A 17,944-nucleotide genomic window follows, 5' to 3' on the forward strand; every position below is an offset into this window, starting at 1 on the left:
CTACTACTGGGGGGACCTCTACTGGGGGAGGGGTGGCTACTACTGGGGGGACCTCTACTGGGGGAGGGGTGGCTACTACTGGGGGGACCTCTACTGGGGGAGGGGTGGCTTCTACTGGGGGGACCTCTACTGGGGGAGGGGTGGCTACTACCGGGGGCACCATTGGGAGGACCTACTCTACTGGGGACTACTACTTGGGGGGGAACTACCACTGGGGGCATTATAAAAGGGGCCTACTAGAGGCACTGCACTCGGGGGACCACTACTGGGGGAAATAATAGGAAGGGCCACTACAGGGGGCACTGGATAGGGGGGATCACTACAGGGTGCCTGCATAAGGGGACCACTACTGGGAAAACTGTATAAGGGGTACTGCTGGATTTAAGGTGCATATGGATAGGAATGTTCACCGTGAAAATAAAGGGGTGTGTCATGTTGACACACCCCATTTTTAAGTGACCACGCCCATTTTTGCATAAGAGGGACCACAACTGCATACTGGGGGTACTGTATAAGGGGTACTACTGGAGTTAAGGTGCATATGGATAGGAATGTTCAGCGTGAAAATAAAGGGGTGTGTCATGTTGACACGCCCCATTTTTAAGTGACCACGCCCATTTCCCCCAGGCGCACGCCAAAGGCGCGCGCACATATCGGTATGTTAGTGGGTGGGGCTCCGTTTTCAAATTTGCCCTGGGCTCCAAATACCCTAGTTACGCCACTGCATATATATACCACCAGTGCTGCACTAGCCGCATCTCTGCTACCGGCTCTTGTTAGTGTCATATTTTATTCTGGTACCCCTGGGAGATCTGTGTAAACCCCTACTACTCCGAGCTTTAGTCCAGGCGGCCACCTAAGTACCGGTGAACGTGTCTAGTTCTAAGGGAGCAATGGGTGGTTGTTAGTGGCAGAAGATCTCACCCATTGAATTCTAGGGGATTACGCAGGGTATCCTTGGAAAACCGTAACAAGTAACTTGTACATGTGGATTATCTTATGTAGGTAAAACAAAAAGAAACACAAAAAAAAGAATTCAAGAACATCTGCGTAATATAAAAAACAACGTAAAAGTGCATAGTCTACCTAGACATTTTACTGAGGTACACAATTCGGACCCAAATAATGTATCTTTTACTATAATAGAACATTTTTAAGAACACCCAAAGGGGGGGTAACAGAGAATTAACTTTGTCAAAAAAAGAATCTTTTTCGATTTTACGTTAGACACTTTGGTTCCAAAAGGTCTCAATGAAGGTATTGATATAGCTTAATTTCTGATTGAATCTGTTATATTTTATATTTTTTTATCAATTTTTCTATGTACAATAATTTTTTTCCTTGTATATTATTCCATGTATTATTATTGTCACATTTATTTGTATACTTAGGGATTTATATATTTATTAAACCATTTGCATTATTCATTAACTGTATGGATTATGTACTAATTGTAAGACTAGAAGTAACACATGGTATTCCTTAATTATTTAAACCCTTAATTTATTGCACAAAACAAACACAAATTGTAAAAGTACACTTTATTTTATTATAATCACATAGAAATATCATGTGGTATTGTCCCCTTTAATTTTAGAGGTGTTATTCAAATAGGAAGGATATGCAGTCCATACAATTATATTGTCTCCATGGAAGTTTCAGCGAAGTGAGCGGGGCATGTACGTAAAGAATATGCATCCCCCAGGTGAGTGAATGCAGGAAGCTGTAAGTTTTCCACCATGTGTGATTAAGAACTGTATGCCTGTCACCAGCACATACTGGAACCGCCCCATACATCGCATGGCGCTGATTAGGAAGATAGCCGAGTCTCACTAATCACCCACGTGCTGCATCACGGCGCCATGACGTTAGCCGTGGAACGCTAATCGCTGGAGTTGAAACACAAACAGGAAGCAGCGTTCCCGTACACCTGTTTGGAGCCAACTCCGGTGAAAACATTTAGAATAGGCTGCTATTTAAAAATAAAAATAAATTAATCTGGAGTCTCTATGTTGATTTATATTTCTTAACATATATACACATAAGATATATTTATTAGTGGTGTTATATTGAGACACCATTGAGTTAAATCAGAGCACTAATTAGGGGAGGGTCAATTTCCACTTAGTGCTCTTTATAAGAAAGTCTATGTCAATTCCACATACACCTTTGCAGCAGTAGGATACCACAAGCTGATATGCTGTATGTGACCACATTGTTTAAATAGAAATCACAGGGGCTCTGCACTCACCATAATAACTAACAATAATACAAACAGTGGGGATCAATGCATTTAAGCTTGCAGCTCCCGTCAAGGGACCCCACTTTACTGTAAGTCCCTACTGTATTGCTCAGCATTATAACATGAAAATAGCTATCACATTAGTGTTAAACTCAAGGTATGCTATCTGGTTTAAAGCTCATAGCAACTATGCTTTTAAAGGTGAGACAGTCACCTAGCACACCTGTTGCAAAGCACCTAGGAACACAGCTGACACAAGCTAGATTACACAGGTTAAAATGGATGCATGAGAAAATGTGAGGAGCCCCTGAGGAAATCCAATTAGGATATGGATGAAACGGTTGCTGCTGCTGACTATTGGACGCTGTATTTTTCATATGTGACCTTCACAATAAATCTACAAAACGTGAGTGCTGGCTCTTTGTTGCCTTCTTTATTTTTTTTCCAAAAAGAAGTGAGTGCATATTTTTTATTTTGTATGAACCAGGCACTGCATCTTTAAAGAACTTTTTTCAGGAGTGCTGTCTTGTCTCAAAGTGTTTTATATTTATATATGTATATATATATATATATATATATATATATATATATATATAAATAACAAAATATCCAGACCATGTGCTCACAACCAGCTGATCTGCAAATGTTAATAAAAATACCATATTAGTCCAGCAACAAGACCAGGTGTATTGGTCAGTTCATTCTTTAAAGACACCAGATTGTTATTCCTTCATAAATTGGACCGCAGCTCCCCTTTTAAAAAGATCAAGCCTCTGACGAAATGCATTAGGGCATGGCCTTGTGACGTGACACTGAGACTCCATCGGCTCCCCCCAACTGCATTGTTAGCAGCGACGTGGGCCGACCTGTGGCAACCTCTTAAGAAGCGGTGAGCAGCGGGGTGTGTGAACCTGACAGCTTCCAGGTGGTGATTGCTGGTGGGAGTATTTTAAAAACACCATGTGGTAAAAATGTATCAATTAATTTGCTGAATTCCTATATGCGCACTGAAACAGTGCTTTTGCTGTTTTTAGTTACATTAGTTCTAATTATTAACAATATTAGTTATTTTATTATACTACCCGTCACTATAGAATATATGAATAGATTATATACCTGGATTTGCTACTATGGAGTACTTAATATATACCGGACAGGGTTGGACTAGCTCACAGGGTTATAGGGGAAATCACTGGCGGGCCCCTCTGCTTGAGGGTCCCACCACTTGCTCTAATGTAAGGATCAAGTCTGTGCACTTGAATTATACATTGTTACTCTATTAGAGGGTCAGTTATATGGTCTCTAATATCTGTCCAAGCCTCTGTGGGGTCTGACCTCATCTCCAAAGTATAGGCCCCTACCACTGCATTCCCCAGGTTGGCCCTTCATACTCCAGTCCAACACTGATACTGAACCACATATAAATATTTTGATCTGGTTATATTATATATTTTAAATGTAAAAATGTAAGTTGACAGGTTCATACCTACACAAGAAAACAAGCCTTTCAAAAGTATGGATCTTTTTAAGTGCAAGAGCCAGTGGCGTATTTATAATGGGTGCAGTGTGTGCGGGGCACACGGGTCCCCGGGTCCAGGGGAGCCCCGCACCGCACACCCTGCATCAATATTGGTTTAAACATACCTGTCCGTCATCCCGCGTTGCTTGTCTGCGCTGCTCAGAACACCGGAAAATGGCCCCTGCGGACAGTTTTCCGGTGTTCTGAGCATGCGCAGTATACTCCGTGCACACTCTAGTGCCCGGAGTCTACTAATGTTCCAGTGGCTGGCCAGCCGCATCAGTCGGCTGCTGACCACTGGGGAGAGAGGAGGGGGCCCCGCACGGGGAGGACACACGGGCCCCCTCCTCTCTTAAGACGCCCCTGGCAAGAGCACATTGTGTGTTATTAAACAAGTATGTACATTTATTTTTACCGATAAAATAGATGTCCCTTTATATGATATTTTAATCAATTTAAAACTACATGGTTATTTGATGTTACCACACTTCATGATTTTAACAGGCCCTTTCTGCATTAGAAACAAAGGGCCAAATGTAATAGGGTGAGAGTTTAGAAATGTGAGAGTTTAGCAGTAAACTCTCACATTGGTCGACGTTATCTTCAAAATGGGAAAACATCTGTACTCGTGGACTCTTACATTAGGCCAGATTAAAAAGTGCGTACGTTTACTGCTAAACTCTCGCATTTTCTAAACTCTCACCCTTTAATATTACCCTAGAAGAAGTCTTGTGTGGAGAAAATGCAAAGGGTAATGTATTCAATGTGATGACCACTGTGCAAATTTTCTTTTGAAATATCTAATGTTATGTTACGCCTTCTCCAAAGTGGCATTTTTTTTATGTAAACTGTATTTTATGTTTGTACAAATTTGATATCTAAAAAAATCTAAATCAATTAAGATTATACTAATTCTTGGCATATGGCCATTTGTTTAGTGATCATCTTTTGGTGAGCAGGTATATTTACAGATTACCATGGACTCCCAATCTTCTAACAATTCACTGTGATACAGAAAAAAAAACGATCAAATTGTGAACTTCATTTACATATTGAGTGTTCAATGGAGTTTTAATGGACTTTTACACAGAGTAACATTACTTTTTTATGTCATATTTACCAATTATACAATTAAGTGATTACTATTGTTACATATTGTCTCCTTAGGTTTTTGTCATTGTTACATGGTGTATTAGCACCTCTCTGCCTCTCACTATGCTAAGTGCTCCACTTCTAAAAACTCTCACTTTAGTAAATATACCTCTAAGTCTCTTGACAAGTTTGAAGCGTACAGTAAAACCAACTCTACAGTATAACCAATTCAATAATCCCAGTCAGATGTGATGATCTGAAGAATTATGTTTTCATTGTACATAGAGCAAACTGTGAATATAAATTATAGAATGCAATTACAACATGCACTGATGAGAGACTGCAATGCAAACGGTATCTAGTTGTTTGATCGACCTAACTGAGATCGACAATACATACATCGACAACAGTACATCGACTCCACCTAGTTCGACAGGAACAATTGCTCGACAAACCAAAGATCGACCAGACTCCTAGATCTACCACTTAAAGATCGACACGGACATGAGATCGATACAACATAAGATTGAAACAAAGCAGATAGACAATAAGCAGATCAACAACAAACAAGATAGACAGAATAACAGATCGAAGCTAAATAGGTAGACAGTGAATAGATCGACATATCAAAAATCGACTAGTTCAAGATCGAAGCCAAATAGGTTGACAGTTAATAGATCGACAGATAACAGATCGACACGTTACTTTTAGACAATATAAAAAGCAAAAAGGTATACATATCCTACACTCTGCCCGCTAATAGTGCATCCCCTGACGCTACTTTCAACCATAGAACTACAGGCCCCAGCCAGCCCTTTCATCCATGCAAGCGCTCCTGGCAATGCTAGCCCCAACGTACACCTTGCAGGCCTTATCCCTAATTGCTGGGCAACCCCATGCACTGCAGTGTACCCCTTCATCAACCCCCCCTGTGCTCCCCGCTATCCTGGACGCCTGGACATGGGTGCATCCGTCTAGCTTAAGATGCTGCCCCCTAATAGTGCATCTCCCGATGCTACTTTCACCCGTGTTCATATAACAATTTAAATCAGAGTTGCGTTGTTTGTAATATTCAGTTCAATATCTCAATGTTAATATCGTTACATGTTACTATCATTGAAGCCACTTTGTAAATCTTTTTCTTGGCAATGTATAGTTTGGTGCTTGAAAGAGCTTAGAATAGATACTCAGGGCCTCATTTATCAATGAGTTTTATCATTCACAACGAGTGATAAAACTTGTTGTGTATGATAATTGGTGCTCCAGCCAATCACCTCCCAACTGTCATCTGTTTGGAAAATGACCGTCAGGATCTGATTGGCTGGAGCACCATTTATAATACACAAGTTTTATCACGCGTTGTGAATGATAAAACTCATTGATAAATGAGGCCTCAGTGATGTCTATGTTGCATAAAAGGAATCATAAAAAAGAACTGTGTAATAAAGGCAAGTTGTACGGTATACATATGTTTATATAGAAATGATATCTCACAAGGAGAAAACACTGAAATACAATAGGGCCTTCACTGGGTAATATCAATTAATACGACATTAAAATTGGTGTTAAATGTAGGACATGGGCGCAGGTCTAGTTAAACAAAACGTATAATAATGCACAATAGATTATGGGTCACTCTGCTCATATGCACAATCCAAAACTAGAGATGAGCGGGTTCGGATTAGTTCGGATTAGTTCCCGTGCGCACTGCCCAGCCATCGACCCGCTTGCGAGCGCTATGCGCTCGCGAGCGGTCTGAATCAGGCACTCTGTCCATGGTTTGGAATAAGGCTAGCTGGAATGGAACTTCAGCTTTTTCATGGCTCACAAGTACTTGCACAATCATGCTGTGTCTGCTATAAATTGCACACCATTCAGGCTATGGGCATGTGTGTCAGAATGTACAGGATCTGGACTAAAGATCTACAGTAAAAAGGTAGACAATGTCTAGATAGACACCAGATGTTAGACAGTCAAAAGGTCAACAGGGACAAAGGGTTGACATGTACTAATGGTTGATAGGGTCAAAAGGTTGACATGAAAATGGTCGACACAGAAATGGTCGACACATTATTTTGTTAGGGTTAGGTTTAGGGTTAGGCACTTAACAGAGGGTTATGGTTAGGCACTTACCCCAATGGTTAGGGTTTGCCACTTACCACCGATGGTTAGGGTTAGGCACCAGGAGGGATGGTTAGGGTTAGGCACTTACCGGAGGGTTAGGGTTAGGCACTAGAAGGGACGGTTAGGGTCAGTCACCTACCCTGACGGTTAGGGTTAGGCACCAGGAGGGAAGGTTAGGGTTAGGCACCAAGAGGAGGGTTAGGGTGAAGATTGGAGATAGAAAAAAAAATGTCGACCATTTTTGTGCCAACAATATACATGTCGACCTTTTGACCCTGTCGATCATTTGTACCAGTTGGCCTTCTTACATGTCAACCTTTAGCGTGTCGAACTTTTGTCACTGTCGACCTATTGACTGTCTAACATCTGGTGTCTATCTAGACATCGTCTACCTTTTTACTGTAGATCTTTCAATCCACATATGAATGTACAGATGGGTGAGCGACAAGCACCGAAGAGTAGGTGTCCACCGCATGCAGCAGAATTTGACTCCCCCACGTCCAGGGCCAATGAAAGCTATCTGCCACACCTGTCCTGCTCGTTTTCCTCTGTATATAGAGCCCATATCTTCAGTTAACCTTTTCCTGTAGTTCACCAGCTGACCGGTTTGACATTTCTCCACAATGTCTCTTGCCATCAACTGTGTCATTGGAATTCCTTTTCTATGGGCCCAGGCATACGTGCCTTATGCTCCTCTGTGGCCACACTACACATGAGCCCATTCTCCCTGATTATGTTAGGATCTGCATGTAATCCTGTCTTGTCTGTGTTTAGCTGTTAGCCTGTCATTCCTGTCTGTCTGTGTGCTGATCTCATGTGTTCATTAATCACTGTCTGTCTGTGTGCAGTATCAGCTGCATGCTTATTAATGTCTTGTCCGTGTGCACACTAGTCTATCATTAAGGAGGCTTGCAGGGTTGTTCTGATTGTACCCTGTATATGTTAAATTACAGCCAGTCCTTCACTCCATGCCGGTGATAGAGTATTCGTGTTTCCGGTTCTGGCTTAGTCTCCTGTCACCCAGTCGAGCTCCAGATCTCCAGTTGTTTGTATTGTGTTCTACCGTTTGTGTCATCCAGGTGGCATGGTTCGCTTATCATCTACCTGCCGTTCATGTTATCTTGGTGGCACGGTTCGCATACCTGTCCTCTGCTGTTCGTGTCATCCAGGCGGCATGGACAGTGTGTCCAGAGTATGCAGCACAGCATCAGCTGCCTGTGTCAACCCGGCGGCACAGGTCGCATAACTGTGTCAGCTGCTTGTGTCAACCCAGTGACACAGGCCACACTCCAGCTTATTCAGTGCGCCATCCGGCGTACCAATGCCAGTGACTTTATTATTGCACTGATCTTCATCTGCCACAACCTGTCAATTTACGTCAGCCCTCAAGGCTGCTACACAGCCCAGAGGCTGCTACACGGCCCAAAGGCCGCAACCTGCCAAGTTACTCCAGCCCTCAAGGCTGCTACACAACCCAGAGGCTGCTACCAGCCCACAGGTTGCTCCATGGTCCAAAGGCCGCAACCTGCCAAGTTACCCCAGCCCTCAAGGCTGCTACACATCCCAGAGGCTGCTACCCAGCCCACAGGCTGCTACCGGCCCAAAGGCCGCATCTCATCTACTGGCCCCCAGGCGACAGCCACTCTCCAAATCAGCTGTTCAAGCTGTCACACGGCCGCATCTAGCCAAGATGATACCAGCCCTCAAGGCGGTTACGGGACAATATCCTACAAATCATACCTCAGGCTTAACAGATTGTACAGTTATGTTTGTTCTTCAGCGGTAAGCGCCAATATTCTAACTTTCACCCATGCATCCACAACTTCATTGCCATCTAGTCCAGTGTGGGAATTGACATGGCCCACTGACACAGGCCTACAGTTGCAAATATTCCAATCTTTGTTTTGCAGGGCAGTGTCAACCCAGATTCATTTGCCAGTTGTTCTGCTTCCATGTCGGCATCATCCAAGTGGTTAGGCCTTGGAACATGGCCCAGCTGTTTGTGTAGAGGACCATAGGGCTTTGGGTTTCTTCCAGCAGCATTAGCGCAGCTCGCAGTTCTGCATATTGGCTTGATCCACCTTCACTGCTCTCATGCAACAGTTCTTGTGTAGCCGGCTGGAATGCTGAGGCTGTCCAGCAGCGCATTTGCGATTTCAATGTGGCTGATCCATCAGTGAACCACACAAATTGCTGTTGGTCTTCTTTTATATTTGTCATAGGACTCTGCCACTTGAACTGGTCCCCCACCTATTTCCAGTAGGGGTAGCTCCTTCTCTTCACTTGTCTGTCTGACAGTCTGCATATATGGCTGCATTGCTACAGAAAGAGTTCATGAAAGTTCTGTATTAGTGCAGGCAGCACCATAATCCAGTCCTGGTATATTTGGCAACAATGGTTTAAACTTGACAAGCCCAGCAAGTGGCTGTGGTATAATGGGCAGGCCCACCAAGAGCCACGGCGGGCCCGGGTAACAGGGGGTGTGTGGCCTACTCGTGGGAGGTGTGGCCATGCCCCCTTCGGGAAAAAAAACTCAGCCCAGTGCAAAGCTAGGGGGGGCGTGATCAGTGTGATCGCTCCCCCCCACACGCATAGGAGACTGCTGTGGCTGCCGCTCAGCAGCCATGAGCAGTCTCCCACTGCAGCTCAACACACGCTGTGTGTTGGGCTGCTGTGAGGGAGGGGGGGCGGCATCGGACCCGGGCCTCCGCCAGGCCCCTCAGGAAGCCCGGGCCCGGGTAATTTGTACCCGCTCCCCCCTCCTCTCGGCGCCCCCTGATAATGGGTGCAGCATAAGGGCTTTGTTGTTTTATGCATATATTTTGTTGTAAATACCATCGTCCATGTATCAAAGTCTGATTTAGCATCCCTCTGTTATGCACATTCATTCCTCTGCTTTGAACTCTACAGCAATTGACATGTCAACTCTGGTAATGGGATGTAATCGGCATCCCGGCGTGCGGGATGCCGACGGTCCAAATAAAGGTGCTGAAATCCTGACCGTCGGCATTACAAAGGCAAGTATCAGGGTGTTAGGGGGAGGTTAGCGTTAGCTAGCAGGGTTAGGGTTAGGCATTAGGGGGAGGGTTAGGGTTAGGCACCGGAGAGGGAGTGTTAGGATTAGGGTGTGGGGAGGGGGACGTTAGGTTTAGGCACTAGGTGGAGGTTAGGTTTAGGCACCGGGGAATGGGTCTTAGGTTTAGGGTGTGGAGAGGTTAGGTTTAGGCACTAGGAAGGGGGGTTAGGTTTAGGCACCAGGGAGGGAGGGTTAGGGTAAGGGTAGGGGTTAGATTTAGGGGTAGAGAAAATACTTACCTTTGGGTGTTGGGATTCTGGCTGTCAGGATGCCGCTGTCGGTATTCTGTATAGTGGCATTCCGTCAGCTGGGATTTCATACCCAACCCCTGGTAATTGCTGTTGGTGACTGTGCTTCTTTGAAAACCATTGACTGATAAGGTTTTGTAAAGAAATACACTGGGGTCTGATCTTTCTTACTAATCACAATTGGCTTTGTGTTTACATCCCAATGTTTTCTCTGTTGTTCTCTGTTATCAAACAGCATTTCCCCAATCATTCTGTATGCTGTGGGTGCAGAACTGTTGTGCATTGCCATATGTGATGGCTCACTGGTTATCAGTATCAGTGTGTTTCCCACTACTGTCTCATCAATAGCTGATAAACCATAAACTTCATTTGCAATGCAATGCTTTTTCATCATTATCACTTTGTTCAATTGTTTCATTGTGAAAGTTCACAATAACTCTCTGGGAATCATGTCATATAAATGAAATATGCTCATGGGGGCAGCCTTCTGTCTCAGGGGTATGGACTTTAACTGTAATCCTGCCTATCTCCCACCCCCTGACTCTTGTTAACTCCCACTCCTCACTGGCATAATAACCCCTCCCCCATCATCACTTGGTCCCACCATTTCTAATGGTCACTCGAGCACTTCCTGATTCTTGGTTGACACATAATTGTAGAAGTGCTAGTTCTGTCACACATAAAAGGATATGCGGTATACTTGGTTGCTGCTATGGGAATAGGGAATGGATGGGGACATAACAAACTCCAAAAACATAGAAGTGTTAAAAAGAAAATTATTCCCAGCGCACACCTACCAGCACTGAAAACATATAAAGTGGCTGATAGATACTCATAAGAAATGAGCATAAATAAAATAAAATAATGTTCCAAGATTTCAATATTTTTCAAAATCCTAAATATTTATTAGAAATTAGATAGAATAGGTAAAAAAATATATTTCTTTATATACAACAATATAATAAATGTGTGGATTGTAAAAGAGATCTAAAAAGGGAAGAAACAAAGAAGAAAAAAACAAGTTATAGATAAATGACTACAAAATTTATATAAACTTGTTGTGTCTTTTACTTCATATACTGTAATAAATATGGTAACTCCTAATACCAGTATACAAGACAGATATACGTTCACATCACAACAAATATTCCAGTAACATAAAATGCCAACAAAGGTGCCACATATATGTCCAGATGGTAGGAGTCTAACTCATTGGTGGTTTTCTACAGTGACTTCTCCAATTGGGATATGGGTTTTGCTGCACCCAATAAGCAGGACGCGGCACCCTGATCAGGGACACAGGAAAAGGCAACTGACAGAGAGATAAGGAAGACAACTGAGTGGCTGGAGATTATCAGTGGAGAATATCGTTAATCACTGATGTTAGTAACACTGAAGTATATCGGTAGGGACCGATGTAGAATAACACTGAAGAATATGAATGATGTAGAATATCACTGGAGAGTATTGGTAGTGACCAATGTTGAATATCACTGGAGAATATCAGTAGTGACTAATGTTGAATATCACTGAAGAATATCAGTAGTGACCGATGCTGAATATCACTGGAGAACATCAGTAGTGACTGATGTTAAATATCACTGGAGAATATCGGTAGTGACCGATTCTGAATATCACTGGAGAATATCTCAGAGACTGGTGAAGCGCACTGAGGATACAACAGCGTGGAGCCAGGAACAGCGATCCGAAGCTAGCAGATACTGGAGAAGAGAAATAGTTCAGATGACTTCCTGTTTCCTGGAGTCCTGCTTTATACCCTTAGGTAGCTGTCCATTGGAGGAGAGAGTCAGCTGAGAGGTGACAAGGCTACCATTGGTGGAGGGTACGATCAGGTTTAAAAGAAAAACTTAATTCACTGCGGTAGGGACAGGCGGCGGCCGTGGAAGTGGGTGGGGGAGTGGGCTGGCAGCAGGCGGATCCACTGCCCTGGACCTTGCAGTGGCTGCTGGGGTGCTCCACCCCCATCTCGGCGGCCCTGCGGGCAGCTGTGTGGCAGGAGGAGTGTGTGGGCAGCTGTGTGTGACGGCGTGGAACTGTGCTGCTTTTGGTATCGCCTCCTTGGAGGGTGACATCCGGTGCGGCCCGCACCCCCCGCACTCCCCTTGTGATGCCACTGCTCACCAATAAAGTATGGTCTAGTGAAAACAAATTAATTTTAATATTTTACACTATCCCCCAAATGCGTAGTATATGCTAATGTCACCCAATGTAGAATATTTTCTGATGATGTGCAATTGTGTTTTATGTGCTACTCTCTCCCAAATGCGTAGTATATGCTACTGTCCCCATATGTGATTTTTATACCACTGACCCCAAAATGAATATCATATGCTATTGATGGCCACTGACACCCAAAATATGGATTCCATTCACACAAAGGCCACTGCTTTTTTCTTTACACTTTTTTTGTGATTTTTTTCTTCAAAAAATGACTTTTGTGTCAATGAAATTTGTTTTGCCACTCTTTATTGTACCTATACATTAAAAGGCAATTACATACATATAAAATAATTGATAGATGAGTAAACAAATAAAACTTTATTTTAAAAAAGTAATAAAAACATTAGCTCAACACTAAAGACACTGTAACTATTTACAGATTTAAAAATATTTTAAAAAATGTAACACAAAAACACAATGTAACTTTTGCATAAATAAATTTACTTGTGTTAAAATTAGGGGTGAGCGGGTTCGGATTTCTGAAATCCGAACCCCCCCGAGCCCCCCCGATCCGAGTCCGATCTAAATCAGGCTCGACTTTTCTCGCCTGACTCGGATCTGAAATCGAGGCAAAACGTCATCATCCCGCCTTCCGAGTCTCGCGGGTTTTGGATCCTATATAAGGTACCCGCGTCGGCACCATTTTCTCACTCAGCTGTGGACAGTGAAGAGGGAGGGTGGGAGTTAGGGCTGTGTAGTGTAGTGTAGTGTAGTGCTGCTGTTGTCCACTACTTCAAAGTCCATAGGGGCTGGCTGTGTTGTGCTGTGCTGCTGTTGTTAATAGGGGCTGTGTCCACTACTTCAAAGTCCATAGGGGCTGGCTGGACTGTGTTGTGCAGTCAGTTCTCCATAGGGGCTGTGTCCACTCCAAAGTCCTGTGCAGTGTTCCAGTCCTAAAGGGGTGCTGTAGTGTTGTCCAGGGGGTGCTCTGTCCATCAGGGGTGCTCCCCCCAAGTGCTAAAAAAATAATATATTTTCTGTGTTTGTGAATTGTGTGCGCAGTAGCCGCACGTGCATCAACAAAGTAGTGCCAAGCGTGCGCCTGTGTCATAAGTAAAGGGCCGGCTGGCTTGACCGTTAAAGGGTGCTGTAACCCCCAAAGTACACTCCAGTCCAAACCCCAAAAAAATATTTTCTGTGTTTGTGAATTGTGTGCGCAGTAGCCGCATGTGCATCAACAAAGTAGTGCCAAGCGTGCGCCTGTGTCATAAGTAAAGGGCCGGCTGGCTTGACCGTTAAAGGGTGCTGTAACCCCCAAAGTACACTCCAGTCCAAACCAAAAAAAAAATTATTTTCTGTGTTTGTGAATTGTGTGCGCAGTAGCCGCACGTGCATCAACAAAGTAGTGCCAAGCGTGCGCCTGTGTCATAAGTAAAGGGCCGGCTGGCTTGACCGTTAAAGGGTGCTGTAACCCCCGAAAGTACACTCCAGTCCAAACCAAAAAAAAAATTATTTTCTGTGTTTGTGAATTGTGTGCGCAGTAGCCGCACGTGCATCAACAAAGTAGTGCCAAGCGTGCGCCTGTGTCATAAGTAAAGGGCCGGCTGGCTTGACCGTTAAAGGGTGCTGTAACCCCCAAAGTACACTCCAGTCCAAACCAAAAAAAAAATTATTTTCTGTGTTTGTGAATTGTGTGCGCAGTAGCCGCACGTGCATCAACAAAGTAGTGCCAAGTGTGCGCCTGTGTCATAAGTAAAGGGCCGGCTGGCTTGACCGTTAAAGGGTGCTGTAACCCCCGAAAGTACACTCCAGTCCAAACCAAAAAAAAAATTATTTTCTGTGTTTGTGAATTGTGTGCGCAGTAGCCGCACGTGCATCAACAAAGTAGTGCCAAGCGTGCGCCTGTGTCATAAGTAAAGGGCCGGCTGGCTTGACCGTTAAAGGGTGCTGTAACCCCCGAAAGTACACTCCAGTCCAAACCAAAAAAAAAATTATTTTCTGTGTTTGTGAATTGTGTGCACAGTAGCCGCACGTGCATCAACAAAGTAGTGCCAAGCGTGCGCCTGTGTCATAAGTAAAGGGCCGGCTGGCTTGACCGTTAAAGGGAGCTGTAACCCCCGAAAGTACAGTCCAGTCCAAACCAAAAAAAAAATTATTTTCTGTGTTTGTGAATTGTGTGCGCAGTAGCCGCACGTGCATCAACAAAGTAGTGCCAAGCGTGCGCCTGTGTCATAAGTAAAGGGCCGGCTGGCTTGACCGTTAAAGGGTGCTGTAACCCCCAAAGTACACTCCAGTCCAAACCAAAAAAAAAATTATTTTCTGTGTTTGTGAATTGTGTGCGCAGTAGCCGCACGTGCATCAACAAAGTAGTGCCAAGCGTGCGCCTGTGTCATAAGTAAAGGGCCGGCTGGCTAGACCGTTAAAGGGTGCTGTAACCCCCGAAAGTACACTCCAGTCCAAACCAAAAAAAAAATTATTTTCTGTGTTTGTGAATTGTGTGCGCAGTAGCCGCACGTGCATCAACAAAGTAGTGCCAAGCGTGCGCCTGTGTCATAAGTAAAGGGCCGGCTGGCTTGACCGTTAAAGGGTTCTGTAACCCCCGAAAGTACACTCCAGTCCAAACAAAAAAAAAAATTATTTTCTGTGTTTGTGAATTGTGTGCGCAGTAGCCGCACGTGCATCAACAAAGTAGTGCCAAGCGTGCGCCTGTGTCATAAGTAAAGGGCCGGCTGGCTTGACCGTTAAAGGGTGCTGTAACCCCCGAAAGTACAGTCCAGTCCAAACCAAAAAAAAAATTATTTTCTGTGTTTGTGAATTGTGTGCGCAGTAGCCGCACGTGCATCAACAAAGTAGTGCCAAGCGTGCGCCTGTGTCATAAGTAAAGGGCCGGCTGGCTTGACCGTTAAAGGGTGCTGTAACCCCCAAAGTACACTCCAGTCCAAACCAAAAAAAAAATTATTTTCTGTGTTTGTGAATTGTGTGCGCAGTAGCCGCACGTGCATCAACAAAGTAGTGCCAAGCGTGCGCCTGTGTCATAAGTAAAGGGCCGGCTGGCTAGACCGTTAAAGGGTGCTGTAACCCCCGAAAGTACACTCCAGTCCAAACCAAAAAAAAAATTATTTTCTGTGTTTGTGAATTGTGTGCGCAGTAGCCGCACGTGCATCAACAAAGTAGTGCCAAGCGTGCGCCTGTGTCATAAGTAAAGGGCCGGCTGGCTTGACCGTTAAAGGGTTCTGTAACCCCCAAAGTACACTCCAAACCAAAAAAATATATATTTTCTGTGTTTGTGACTTGTGTGCACTGTGGCTGCACGTGCATCAACAAAGGAGCAGCGCCAAGCGTGCGCCTGTGTCCCATAAGTAAAGAGCCAGCTGGCTCATTTCTTAAAGGGTGGTGTAACCCACAAAGTGCACTACTCTCCAGCAAAAATAAAAAAATATTTTCTGTGTTTGTGTGCGCTTTAGCCGCACGTATATATATCAATATAACATAAATGGAGGACCAAACTTTCTCCGATAAAAATAAAATAGGGAAAGATCAAGAACCACTTCCTCCTAGTGCTGTTGCTGCTGCTGGGAGTTGTTCATCATCCCAGAGAGGAAGTAGGAACATCACTACTTTTACTAAACAATTGACCCTCCAACAGTCCCTAGCGATGAGGATGAAGTACGACAGCAGTCATCCTGAAGCAAAACGTATAACTGAGGCCTTGACTGCTATTTTGGTGTTAGACGTGCGTCCGGTATCCGACATTAGTGCAGTGGGATTTAGACAATTGATGGAGGTAGTGTGTCCTCGGTTCCAAATCCCGTCTAGATTCCACCTGCATCCTCAAAGCAGCAGCGACAAGCGTGCATCTGTCTGTTAAAGGGTGGTGACACCCTCAAAGTGTGCTACACAAACAATTAAAATATTGTTCTTTTTTTTTCTGTCTTTGTGAAATGTGTGGGCTGTAGCCGCACCTGCATCCTTAAAGCAGCAGCGACAAGCGTGCGTCTGTCTGTTAAAGGGTGGTGACACCCTCAAAGTGTGCTACACAAACAATTAAAATATTGTTCTTTTTTTTTCTGTCTTTGTGAATTGTGTGGGCTGTAGCCGCACTTGCATCCTCAAAGCAGCAGCGACAAGCGTGCGTCTGTCTGTTAAAGGGTGGTGTAACTCTCAAAGTGCTCCAAAAAATAAAAAACTATTTTTTTAATGTGTTTGTGACTTGTGTGCGATGTAGCCACACTTGCATCCTCAAAGCAGCAGCGACAAGCGTGCGTCTGTCTGTTAAAGGGTGGTGACACCCTCAAAGTGTGCTACACAAACAATAAAAATATTCTTCTTTTTTCTGTCTTTGTGAATTGTGTGGGCTGTAGCCGCACCTGCATCCTTAAAGCAGCAGCGACAAGCGTGCATCTGTCTGTTAAAGGGTGGTGACACCCTCAAAGTGTGCTACACAAACAATTAAAATATTATTCTTTTTTTTTCGGTCTTTGTGAAATGTGTGGGCTGTAGCCGCACCTGCATCCTTAAAGCAGCAGCGACAAGCGTGCGTCTGTCTGTTAAAGGGTGGTGACACCCTCAAAGTGTGCTACACAAACAATAAAAATATTCTTCTTCTTTTTTCTGTCTTTGTGAATTGTGTGGGCTCTAGCCGCACTTGCATCCTCAAAGCAGCAGCGACAAGCGTGCGTCTGTCTGTTAAAGGGTGGTGTAACCCTCAAAGTGTGCTCCACAAACAATAAAAATATATATTTTTTTTTCTGTCTTTGTGAATTGTGTGGGCTGTAGCCGCACTTGAATCCTCAAAGCAGCAGCGACAAGCGTGCGTCTGTCTGTTAAAGGATTACATCGGTGACAGCATCCAAGTAGGCATGTCAGACAGTCCGTACCTGTACTGGCAGGAAAAAGAAGCAATTTGGAGGTCCCTGTACAAACTGGCTCTATTTTACCTGAGTTGCCCCCCCTCCAGTGTGTACTCCGAAAGAGTGTTTAGTGCAGCCGGGAACCTTGTCAGCGAAAGGCGTAGGAGGTTGCTTCCACAAAATGTGGAGAAGATGATCATAAAATGAATTATCAACTCTTCCAGGGAGACCAGCCTCCAGAACGTACAGAGGGACCTGTGGTTCCAGCAGGGACGAATTAATACTCTGTGAGGATGAGGATGTACACACTGAAGAGGGTGAGGAATCGGTGGATGAGGAGGATGAGGATGACATCTTGCCTCCGTAGAGCCAGTTTGTGCAGGGACAGATTAATTGCCAGCTTGTTTTGTGGGGGCCCAAACGAACCAATCATTTCAGCCACAGTTGTGTGGCAGACCCTGGCGCTGAAATGATTGGTTTGTTAAAGTGTGCATGTCCTGTTTATACAACATAAGGGTGGGTAGGAGGGCCCAAGGACAATTCCATCTTGCACCTCTTTTTTTTCTTTGCATTATGTACAGTTTGGGGCCTAGTTTTTCAATGCCATCCTGT

At 44.3% G+C, this 17,944-nt stretch overlaps 1 pseudogene; it reads left to right on the forward strand.

Annotated features, from left to right (window-relative positions):
• LOC148538470 (uncharacterized) overlaps window positions 1-17,944 on the forward strand; it is a 78,040-nt pseudogene that overhangs the window by 49,688 nt on the left and 10,408 nt on the right.

Source organism: Taudactylus pleione, unplaced genomic scaffold (genome assembly GCF_031769625.1).
Source record: "Taudactylus pleione unplaced genomic scaffold, aTauple2 ptg000040l, whole genome shotgun sequence".
NCBI classification, from domain to species: Eukaryota; Metazoa; Chordata; class Amphibia; order Anura; family Myobatrachidae; genus Taudactylus; species Taudactylus pleione.